We start from the raw sequence: 12957 nt of genomic DNA on the forward strand, positions 1-12957 counted from the left end.
GAAATTCCGGTGGGCAACGAGGAACATGGCTTTGTTTTGGAACAAGTGGAGGAAGCCATAATAGTTGTAGAGGAAGAAGTGGTTGAAGATTTAGGAGATGCTGAACCTCCATGGGAATCTAGAATTGTAGAGTACCCCTCCAATAAGATTGAAATTGATGTCAAGAAGGCCAGTGCACAACCTCCATGGCATATTCCTTATGAAGACTTGGATGGGATAGATCAAGAAGTAAGTTCCCTTGGTGATGAGAATCATGCATCAAGTCCTCCTAGTGATAAATCAACATCCGCAAACGAACCCCTTTTAAAACCAACCAAGACCCAGCCATTCAACATCAAGTATTTTCCGAATTCCTTCAATTCTCAAGCCACCAATTCTTCCACAATTAACCAAATCTCAATTTAATAAATTCAATTCATACTCAAAATTCCATATCTCAATTTTCAAATAAATATTAAATTTTATCGGTCACTATATATATATATACACACATATCAATATCGTACACCAAATCATGCTCACCAACAAGAGCCTTAACCTTACCAACAATTAAGCATATCAATACATATCACTTACAACTTTATATACTTTAACAATAATTAGCACCACTCTTGTAACCACCCTACCCCATGAGGCTTGTGATTTTTGATTCTTTACAGTATTTGCTGACATGCATAGGTTCATATATATATATAACGAATTAGAATTAGAACACATAGCGCAAAACTTTTCTTTTAGTACTTCCAAGCGACGAACCTTTTTCCGATTCAATTATTCTATGGAATAAGTACTCCAGAAGATTTTAATAATCTTCTTGGTTGTTATTAAAGAGAACTAATAAATGAATCATTGAACCATATTAGTTAGATAATCCAAACCCTTGAACCAGTTTGGTTTCCCTTTTCCCGGTTCAACCAAACCATGCTTCCCTTAAATAAATTAGAACTAAAGAAACTCTGATTAAACTCATCTTCTCTTCTCCTTTCACAACCAAACATGTTTTCAAAGGAAACCATGGTTACCTCTTCATGTAATCACTGTGATGTGGTGTTGCAAGAGGAGGAGGCCACGAAGCCTTGCCACACCAGATCACCTCTTCCCACCTTCTGTAGATATATATAGATGAGCCAAGTCTCTTAATTTTGCTGGAAACCACACGAAGAGAAGAAAGGAAGCAAGAGTGGTGACCAAGAAGAAGGAAGAGGAAGACCTAGTAGAAATCATCATCATCTGCGTGTGTCACCACCAAGAAGAAAGAAAAGGGCCATCAAGGGAGCTGCTACCCGAAGCCAACGAAGGAACCCTACCTCTTTCTCTTCCTGGTTTTCTTAGTGTTCTTCTTGTTGGGTAAGAATCAGTAACTCTGTGTTCTGTTGCTTTTCCCTAAATTAAAGATTCTACCCTTATTGAGCTTCAATTATTTTAATTGGTGACCAAACCAATCAAATTCAGCCCATTACAAGAGTAAAAACTCTTTTCTTGCTCCATATGCAACTCGGCCAATTAGCCCTGTGAATTGACAAATCTTTTCAATTATGTTTGTTAGGGTTTTCTGATTTAATATAGCAAAGGACCGACTTTGGTTTGTGAAATTCTCAAGGAGGGGTAAGGGATAGTATATATAGAATATCTTGTTTGCAGCTGTGTGTACTGGTGATGATTGATGATTTATCATGTGTTTGATTGATGAGAAGTGTTTATTGATTTTCTGTTATGATAAAATGCAGAAAAGTGAATTAGAGTTATGAATGTGCGTTTGTAAAAAGGGGTAAATGAGTATAAACTCTTAGAGTTGTGCTGACCATGCTAGCAACTTTAGTTAGTCAAAAGAAAGGTAAAATTATGGTTTTAGATGAATTCTAGGCTTGAACATAAGATTTGGTATGTGAGGTTGTTGGAAATACATTCTGTAGAATTTCTGCAAAATTTGCATAATTGGCAGCAGAACGAACGACTTTCTGGGAGCATTCAAGATCTATTTTTTAGATGAAATTATTTTTACATAACCTTTTAGTGTGTCTTGAATATACCATAAAATTTTCAGAAAATTTGGCCAAGCGGTTTTGAAGATATGAATTTTTGAAGTTTAGTAGTTGCTGCAGAATTTTTTGGTTTTCTGGTTCTGCAGTAGCAAATTCCAGATGCTATAACTTTTGATTTAAATAGAATTTTGAGTTGATCTCAATAAGGTTTTAAATATTTATCAGTTTATTTTAATTGAGAATAAGTTTCATGTCCATATCTATTTTTTAGACTTAGATAAGTCATTTGGAAGATGGGTTGTTTGCTGGAAATTCTGAGCTTAGTTATGAAAATAGGGAACCACTTCCAATTGATAATTAATTACTCAAATGAAGTGATATGAACCTGAAACTTTTGGATTTTGAAACTTAGGGATGTTGACTGTAATTCTACCAAAATTTAAAAGCAACAGATTAGAATTGGAATTTAAAAAACACTACTGTTGTATGTTTTCAGAATTTTTGTAAATGCAGTAGCAGAATTCTAAATCTTATAAAAAAAATTCAATTCTAATCTAAGTTCAGCAAAACCTAACTTAAATTGAGAATTAGGATCTCTAGAGTTATATTACCAAGAAAAATAGGCCGTGCATAAGTATTCATAACATAAGAAGCTTTTAGATTAAACAAGTTTAGGAAATGAAAAGAAATGTAAGTTGCCCCTAGGAAGGGTTAAAGTTAAAGACAATGATATTGAGAGATGATAACAGGAAATCTTCCTCTCAACAAATTTCCTTCGGCAAGTATACCGAATTTGTCGTCAAGTAAAAACTTACAGTAGAGTGAGGTCAAATCCCATAGGGATTGATTGGTTGAGCAACTTTAATTAGAGAAATGTTCTAGTTGAACTAAACATAATTGGGTTGAGAATTGTAGAATTTAAATAGCAAAAACATAAATAGCAAGAAATATAAATGACGGAAAGGTAAATGACTGAACGTAAATTGCATAATGTAAATTGTAGAAAAGTAAATGGGAATGGGGGTGATAAATATCAAAATAAACAGCAAAATATAGAGAATGGAAAGATAAGAATGGGGAAGCTCATTGAGTTCAGGAGATGTTTCATTCTCCGAATCAAGTTCATTCTCATCTTTTCCTCAATCCATGCAACTCATTGATCTCTTGGCAATCTTAGGTGATTAAATCCCAATTTCTTGGCAATTCAATCTCTCTAAGCTTGAACAATTGCCCAATTTTTTGATCTAATTGCTCATGGGAAGAGATGAAGTGCGATCACTGATTATACCACATGTCTTTCTAGATCAAAGTATCGGGAGGATTATATGTCACTATATCCATCTAACTCCCAATCTAGTCCAACATGAGAAAGTATTTCTAGCATGATTTCCTCATTCCTCTTCCAAGGCTTCGAGGAAATCCAAGTATGAACAATTTCTCTTCCGACACAATTGCTCAATTGGATGAAGATCGAAAGCTTTCAAGCAAATCAAGAGAATGAAAAGAAGAAGAATAACAAGAACTATGATTGATCCGTTGAATTACAACAGAGCTCCCTACCCCAATGAAGTGGGGTTTAGTTGATCATCGCTCTGGGAATGGAAAATGGTAATGTAAATTGTATTGAAAGTAAAACAGAGTTACAAAGTAAATTCTGGGTGTTTACAATCCTGGATCCCCCAGGTCCTAATCCCCCTTTCTAGTTCAAAACTACCTCTATATATACTACTTCTCTGATCCTCAGTTGAGTCTGCAAGTATCTAGATGTGGGCCTTTGAGCTCAGTTGAAGCAGTTAACAATCTCATTGGGCTTTGCTCAGCTTGCTGGAGGAGTTTGAGTTGGGCAGTATTCACGTTAGTCAGGCCGTTAGTGTTAATAACGTCATGTGCAATTCTTGGCTCGAAGACGTTAGTGACACCAACGTGGTCACTAACGTCCCATAGTCCCTTAGAATCACGTTAACCCAGCTGTTAGTGGCACTAACGTGGCCACTAACATAGCCTTTCCTACCCTTCAACCACGTTAATGGTGTTAACTTTACCATTAACGTCCAAAACTTTACTTCTCCCACGTTAATGGCTCATGTTAGTGGCATTAACGTGGGCTTCCTTGGCCTTCAATCAAGTTAACGGTGTTAACTTCACTATTAACGTCCCAAAACTCATTTCTTCCACGTTAATAGCTCACGTTAGTGGCATTAACGTGGCCACTAACATGGGCTTCCTTGGCCCTCGCTCATGTTAATGGTGTTAACTTCACCATTAACGTCCCAAAATTTCATTTCTTCCACGTTAATGGCTCACGTTAGTGGCATTAACGTGGCCACTAACGTGGGCTTCCTTGGCCTTCGCTCACGTTAATGGTGTTAACTTCACCATTAACGTCCCAAGCTCTCCCTTCTTCCATGTTAGCTCCCACATTAGTGGCACTAACGTGGCCACTAACGTGGCTCTTCTCTGCTTCTCCTAACTTGAAATCAATCAAACAGATTGTATCAAAGCCTTGCTCTAATCACAAGATAATGCATCATTCATTACATCATTCAATCCTTGCATTATTCTCATAAAAATGTTTAGAAATCATAATATTTGATTGAATCGACATATGAATGCATACTCAACCAAATACTTGCTTATTGCCTAAGAAAATGCATAAAACTAACTTAAAACATACTCAAAATGGCTTGTGAAACTAGCCAAGATGCCATGGCATCATAACACCAAACTTAAATCTTGCTTGTCCTCAAGCAAGTGATAGAACATAAGAAAATTGAATGAAAATACAAAGAGATATAAGTCCTTATTGAGAGAATTTAAAACCTTGGTTCATGGAGTTTCATGCATGACAACTTAGGTTCATATTCTTGCTGGTTCCTAGGCTATAATATGCTCTTAAATACTCACTCTATTGCCTTCTATGAGACTCTTATTCTTGATCCTTAACTTAGCTTTGTTTCTGTTCTCTTTTTTTTTCTTTAGAGCTTATTGCTTTCTTTAGCTAAGTGCTCTGTGTTGAGGAAACTTTTTATGATAAGCTTTCAGCCAACACTCCCGAACCAGTTGGTTCAAGGTGCTAGGTATTAAAACACCCCTGAGGACTTACTTACTCAAGCCTCTCCTCAGCACATACACACCACAGGCACATGGCTTGTTATTCATTCCTGAGACCTTGGTGCCCAACACCTCTTTGGGTTACTAAATATTTTGTGACAATGGTGCTCTTGATAGTGGACTTTCAGTTGATAATCCTGGGTTAGTTAACCCAAGTTATCAAGTGATGAAGCACTCCTCAGAACCTAATCATCCAAGCATATTCTTGTACAAAAATACCACAGACACATGTCTCAGGGTTCAAACTATTGGTGCTTAGCTTTATTGCTTGCTCTTTTCTTTCTTTTTCTTCCCAGGATCTTTTTATTCATCTAAGTCTCATAGAATGCATAAGAAGCTCATATTTCAAGAGATATTCTAACTTTCAACCTTATTGATGAATCAACTTAGCTAGCAAATACCATCACAAATACTAGGACTTTATTCTGCAACTTTGGACCTCTACTCTTCTTTTTTACAACATTTTCTTACATATACCATCACAAACACTAGGACTTTATTCTGCAACTTTGGACCTCTACTCTTCTTTTTTACAACATTTTCTTACATTTTCTTTTATTGAACTCAAGAACCAAGCATACAACTTAAGATGTGATGCAGTGGCCTAAGCATTTAAACTAGCAAGCTAAAACACATAAAGGAAACTAAATGATGCAACTGACTTAAAGACTGAAAGGGACATTGATCAACATTAGTACAAGTGCACTTTCAATTGACAACTTTAATCAAGAAACAGTACAACCTCTTGGTGCCCTCTTGTTTCCTCTTTGTCATCACCACCTTTAACTCTTGTATCCTTCTTTTCCTCCTTAGATGATGATGCATATTCCTCCCAAAAGCTTGACTGTTCTTCCTACAAAGGTATTGAAAGTTGCTTGCTTCCCAAGCACTTGAGTGGTTAGCATTCATGTATGTTTGTAAGCTTCTGAACTTACTTTGGTGTGTGAACACCAAACTTAGTTCCTTGCCTACTTCTTGATACAATGAGTTACATGCAATGTGCCACCATATGCTTTTAGTCTTTTTCAGAAAATGACTTAAGAGAATTTCACAAATCAAATGGCTTCTGTGATTACCTGGGATTAGTGATTTCTTATGTTAATTGAAGGATTGGAGTGTGTTCATGTGAAATTCATGGTGGAACGCCAAACTTAATACCACACATTCATCCTTGAATTATTAACTCATGGAACAATCACTTTTAGTGTGAAACACCAAACTTAATTCCTTGCAATGCACAGAAAGTTAACTTGATTTTTTATTAGATGAAGAATATAATCACAAAGAGGGTTTACCTCTGGTTGGGTTGCCTCCTAACAAGCACTTCTTTAACGTCATTAGCTTGACGATTAGCCCTTGTCAGGGAGGTTGGTAGTGTCTCAGGTCTTCTCCTCTCATGGTGAATCTATCTCCACTTTCTTCTTTGAGAATTTCTACATGCTCCAAGGAGAGGATTCTATTTATTGTGTACACTTGAGGTAGCTGAGATGGGATTACAGGAAAATGAGGTGGGATTAGTAAGTGATGAATTGATATCACTCTGTCCCTTAGAGAGAAATCCTCTGTAGGGATTTTCTTGTTTTTCCATCCCCTTGGCACATTCTTCTCAAACCTCTTTTCTCCTTCAAGTGGTGCTTCAGTGATTTTTGTGTCAAGAGGGTCCTTGTTGATTGTCCCTTTTGAATCTTGTGATTTCAGCTCCTCCTTGGATCTTTTAGATTGTTGTACCACTTTTATTTCTTGTTTTTCCTCCAAAGATGCCTTTAGAGACTATGCTTATGGTTCACTACTTGCTTCCTCCAAAATTGCTTCCTCAAGATCATCTTTTAGACCTCTGTTCTCTTGTTCAAAATTATGTGATGGTTTGAAGACATGAAAGGTCAGTTGTTCGTCATGTATTCTCAACATCTATGAGTGCCCTGGCTGTAGCTAGAAATGGTCTCCCCAGAATGATTGGATGAAGATAACTTTCTTCCATCTCAAGAATAACAAAGTCTGTAGGGAGGAAGTACCTCCCTACCTTCACCAGCACATTTTCAATCACTTCTAGTGCTTGTTTCTAGGTCTTGTCAACCAACTAAGGGGTTATGTTTGTGGGTTTCAACTCATTGATTTGCAGCTTCCTCATGAGAGACAGGAGCATTAAGTTTATACCTGCTTCAAGATCACAAAATCCTCTGTCAATCATTGTATCCCCTATAGCACAAGGGATGGGTCCTTCTTCTTTGTAGGTAGGTCTTTCTGGATAAGAGCACTGCACTCTTTAGTCATCACTACGATCTGTCCACCCTTCAAGGGATTCTTCTTGGTTAGCAACTCTTTCGTGTATTTGATATATGAAGGCGTTTGTTGGAGGGCTTCAATGAAAGGTATGTTGACATGGAGAACTTTAAATATGTCCAGAAACCTAGAGTACTTCTTCTCTTTAACACCACCCTTGAGCCTTTGAGGGAATGGTGCTTTTGTCACATATGGTTCCAATACTTCCTTTTCCATTGGATCCTCCCTTTGTGCCGGGTTAATTTCTTGTTCTGTCCTTTCTAATTTCTCTTTTGAGAACCCTTTGTTGTGCTCTGTTAGCTTGATAGCTTCTTCCTCCAAGATCTCCTCACTCCTTAGAGTGATTGCCTTACATTTTTCCCATTTTAGATTCCTTGTTTCTCCTCTTGGATTCTTCTCAATGTCACTTGGGAAGCTGTCAGTGGGTTTAGGAATTTGCTGAGAGAGATATCCTACTTGGGCTTCAAACTTCTTGATGGCAACTCCCTGGTTTTGCATATTGGATCTTACTTCCTCCTTGAATGCCTTGTTGTCCTTAGACTTCTTGCAAAGTTCTTCAAGTAAAGCCTCAATCCAGGAGATTCTATTCTCAGATGATGATTGTGATGGTGGGTTAGAAAGTGGAGGTTGAGGATGGTTATTTTGTGCTTGATATGGAGGATGGAAGGAGGTGTTATGTGGTGCTTGATATGGTCTTTGGTTGGAGTGTTGGTAAGTGGAGTTATTGTAGTGGTTGGAGTTTTGAGGCCTATGATCTTGGGTTTAGTTTTGCTGACTTTTCCACCCAAAGTTTGGGTGGTTCTTCCAGCCAGGATTGTAGGTTTTGTAGTGTGGATCATAGGGTTGTCTTGATGAGTTTCCAACATAATTGGCTTGTTTCCAATCACATCCTTCCTCTGCATTCACCCCTTCTTGAGTTGGTGGTTGAGTATTGACTGCTGCAACCTTATTTCTCTCCATCTGCTTGATGAGATCTGCCAATTGCTTGGTAATCAACTTGTTATAGGCTAGCAATGCATCCATATGGCTCAGCTCCATCACTCCTCTATTGGTACCCCGGTCTGAAGCATAGATGTACTCATTATTAGCCACTGTTTCAATGATATCTATGGCCTCTTCTATGATCTTTTTGGTATTGAGAGAGCCTCCTGAAGAGTGGTCCAGGGCCTTCTTTGCTTCTCTAGAAAGACCTTTATAGAAAATGTGCAGCTGCACCCATTCGTTGAACATATCAGGGGGACATCTCCTTGTTAGCTCCTTATATCTTTCCCAGGCTTCATACAAAGTTTCTCCATCCAGTTGCCTGAAAGTTTGCACCTCCGTTCTCAACTTGATTATCCTCTGTGGAAGGTAAAACTTTGTTAGAAACTTGTTGACAACATCCTCCCATATGGTAAGACTCTCCTTAGGAAAGGATTCAAGCCACTTAGATGCTTTGTCCCTAAGAGAAAAGGGGAACAAGAGTAGTCTATAGGTGTTAGGATGAACACCATTGGCCTTCACATTGTCACAGATTCTCAGGAATGTGGTTAGATGTTGGTTGGGGTCTTCCTAGGCACTTCCTCCAAATGAACAATTATTTTGAACCAGGGTGATGAGCTGAGGTTTTAACTCAAAGTTGTTGGCATGAATGGTGGGTTTTGGGATGCTACTTCCACAATTTTCTGGATTTGGGTTGATGAAAGAGCCTAAAACTCTTCTCTCCTGCCCAACATGATTACCAGCACCCTCTCCAACATGATTGTGTACTTCTTCCTCCATGGTGACGTCTAGATCTTCTTCTACCTTTTTTTTCACCAGCTATTCCTTTACCTCTTGCTTCCCTCCTTAGTCTAAGGAAGGTTCTCTCAGGTTCACTATCAAAAGAGGATGAAGCTCCTCCTCTTCTACCTGTCATACACATAGCAAACAAACAAAAGAGAAGAAGTGAAGGAATCACTCTTGTTAAGAAGTCTGGTTAGAGTGATTGGTATAATTTGTCAAACAGTTAGTGGATTAGTATGCAAGAATGTAAATAACAATGAAAAGTAATTGAAATTGCTGAGAATGAAAGTGAACATCTGAAATGAAACTAATCAACAAAAGAAAAGAAAAGTGTTCAATCTAGTTATCCTCCGATTTAATCATTGTCAATGCAAAATCAATCCCCGACAATGGCGTCATAAACTGTATAATGGGAAATCTGCCTCTCAACAAATTCCCTTCGGTAAGTATGCCGAATTTGTCGTCAAGTAAAAACTCACTGTAAAGTGAGGTCGAATCCCACAGGCATTGATGGTCGAGCAACTTTAATCAGAGGAATGTTATAGTTGAACTAAACAGAATTGGGTTGAGAATTGCAGAAGTTAAATGGCAGAAACGTAAATACCAAGAAATGTACATGACAGAAAGGTAAATGACTGAATGTAAATTGCATAAAGTAAATCACAGAAAGTAAATTGCAGAAAAGTAAATGGGAATGGGGGTGATGAACATCAAAATAAATAGCAAAATATAGAGAATGGGAAGATAAGAATGGGAAAGCTCATTGGGTTCAGGAGATGTTGCATTCTCCGAATCAAGTTCATTCTCATCTCTTCCTCAATCCATGCAACTAATTGATCTCTTGGCAATCTTAGGTGATTGAATCCCAATTCCTTGGCAATTCAATCTCTCTAAGCTTGAACAATTGCTCAATTCCTTGATCTAATTGCTCAGGAAAAGAGATGAAGTGCGATCACTGATTATACCATATGTCTTTCTAGATCAAAGTTTCGGGAGGATTATATGTCACTATATCCGTCCAACCCCCAATCTTGTCCAACATGAGAAAGCATTTCTAGCATGATTTCCTCATTCCTCTTCCAAGGCTCTGAGGAAATCCAAGTATGAACAATTTTCCTTCTGAGACAATTGCTCAATTGGATGAAGATCGAAAGCTTTCAAGCAAATCAAGAGAATAAAAAGAAGAAGAATAACAAGAACTATGATTGATCCATTAAATTACAACAGAGCTCCCTACCCAATGAAGTGGGGTTTAGTTGATCATCGCTCTGGGAATGGAAAATGGTAATGTAAATTGCATTGAAAGTAAAACTGAGTTACAGAGTAAATTCTGGGTGTTTACAATTTTGGATCCCTCAGGTCTCAATCCCCCTTTCTAGTTCAAAACTACCCCTATATATACTACTTCTCTGATCCTCAATTGAGTCTGCAAGTATTTGGATGTGGGCCCTTGAGCTCAGTTGAAGCAGTTAACAATCTCATTGGGCTTTGCTCAGCTTGCTGGAGGAGTTTGAGTTGGGCAGTATTCACATTAGTCAGGCCGTTAGTGTGAGTAACGTCATGTGCAAATTCCTGGCTCAAAGACGTTAGTGACACCAACGTGGTCACTAATGTCCCATAGTCCGTTAGAATCATGTTAACCCAGCCGTTAGTGGCACTAACGTGGCCTTTCCTACCCTTTAACCACGATAATGGTGTTAACTTTACCATTAACGTCCAAAAATTCACTTCTCCCACGTTAATGGCTTACGTTAGTGGCATTAACGTGGCCACTAACATGGGCTTCCTTGGCCTTTGATCACGTTAATGGTGTTAACTTCACCATTAACGTCCCAAAACTCCATTTCTTCCACGTTAATGGCTCAATTTAGTGGCATTAACCTGGCCACTAACATGGGCTTCCTTGGCCTTTGCTCACATTAATGGTGTTGACTTCACCATTAACATTCCAAAACTCCATTTCTTCTACGTTAATGGCTCACGTTAGTGGCATTAACGTGGTCACTAACATGGGTTTCCTTGGCCTTCGCTCACGTTAATGGTGCTAACTTCACCATTAACGTCCCAAGCTCTCCCTTCTTGCATGTTAGTGCCCACGTTAGTGGAACTAATGTGGCCACTAACGTAGCTCTTCTCTGCTTTTCCTTACCTAAAATCAATCAAACAGATTGCATCAAAGCCTTGCTCTAATCATAAGATAATACATCATTCAATCCTTCCATTATTCTCATGAAAATGTTTAGATTTCACAATGTTTGATTGAATCAAGATATGAATGCATACTCAACCAAATACTTGCTTATTGCCTAAGAAAATATATGAAAATAACCTAAAACATACTCAAAATGGCTTGTGAAACTAGCCAAGATGCCCTGGCATCAAGAGATAAAGAGAAGAAAGAAGAATGAGGAACAAAGGACAAAATAAAAGTTGAGAATTATATTGAATAGGCCTTGTGCCATAATTCTAATGCGAAAGTGCTCGCCTAATGGATAGCCTGTGATTGCTAATGCGGGAATGTTCGCCTAATTGATAGCACTGTTCCTTACTGTGATACACATTGAACTATTAATATAATGAGGTCTATTTTTCACGGGTAACTGTGATGCCAAGGTGTCTAATTGACACAATAAAGGGACCATATTCGGGGTTCACTCCGAGTAATGTCGGGTTGCGGGTAGACAACCGATACATGAGCTCATGGCCTACACTAGGAACAGGCATGCATCATCTTGTTTGTGTATATGTACTTCTTGTGAATTATTTACTGCTATTTCCTTTTTGTCTATGCTATCTACTTGTTATATGTATGTTTGTGCCTTGAATCCCTGTGTTTGTTATTATTTTTTTTTCTGTTTCGTGACAACTTAGAGACAAGGATCCTAGGTTCCCTGATGAGCGGATAATTTATACGCTTTTTGGCATTGTTTTTAGTATGTTTTTAGTAGGATCTAGTTACTTTTAGGGATGTTTTCATTAGTTTTTATGTTAAATTCACATTTCTGGACTTTACTATGAGTTTGTGTGTTTTTCTGTGATTTCAGGTATTTTCTAGCTGAAATTGAGGGACTTGAGCAGAAATCAGATTCAGAGGTTGAAAAAGGACTGTTGATGCTGTTGGATTCTGACCTCCCTGCACTCAAAGTGGATTTTCTGGAGCTACAGAACTTGAAATGGCGCGCTTCCAATTGCATTAGAAAGTAGATATCCAGGGCTTTCCATCAATATATAATAGTCCATACTTTGGCCAAGAATTGACGACGTAAACTGGCGTTCAACGCCAGCCTTCTGCCCAAATCTGGCGTCCAGCGCCAGAAAAGGATCCAAAACCAGAGTTGAACGCCCAAACTGGCACAAAAACTGGCGTTCAACTCCACAAATGGCCTCTGCACGTGCAACACTCAGGCTCAGCCCAAACACACACCAAGTGGGCCCAGGAAGTGGATTTATGCATCAATTACTTACTCATGTAAACCCTAGTAGCTAGTTTATTATAAATAGGACCTTTTACTAGTGTATTAGGCGTCTTTTTGACCATCTTTGAACGCATTGTTCTTAGACCATGGGGGCTGGCCATCTCGGCCATGCCTGGACCTTTCACTTATGTATTTTCAATGGTAGAGTTTCTACACTCCATAGATTAAGGTGTGGAGCTCTGCTGTTCCTCAAAGATTAATGCAAAGTACTACTGTTTTCTATTCAATTCTTCTTATTTCGCTTCTAAGATATCCATTCGCAGCCAAGAACGTGATGAAGATGATGATTATGTGTGACGCTCATCATCCTTCCCCCTTATGAACGCGTGCCTGACAAACACTTC

The sequence above is a fragment of the Arachis ipaensis genome, chromosome B08 (genome assembly GCF_000816755.2).
Source record: "Arachis ipaensis cultivar K30076 chromosome B08, Araip1.1, whole genome shotgun sequence".
Classification (NCBI taxonomy): domain Eukaryota; kingdom Viridiplantae; phylum Streptophyta; class Magnoliopsida; order Fabales; family Fabaceae; genus Arachis; species Arachis ipaensis.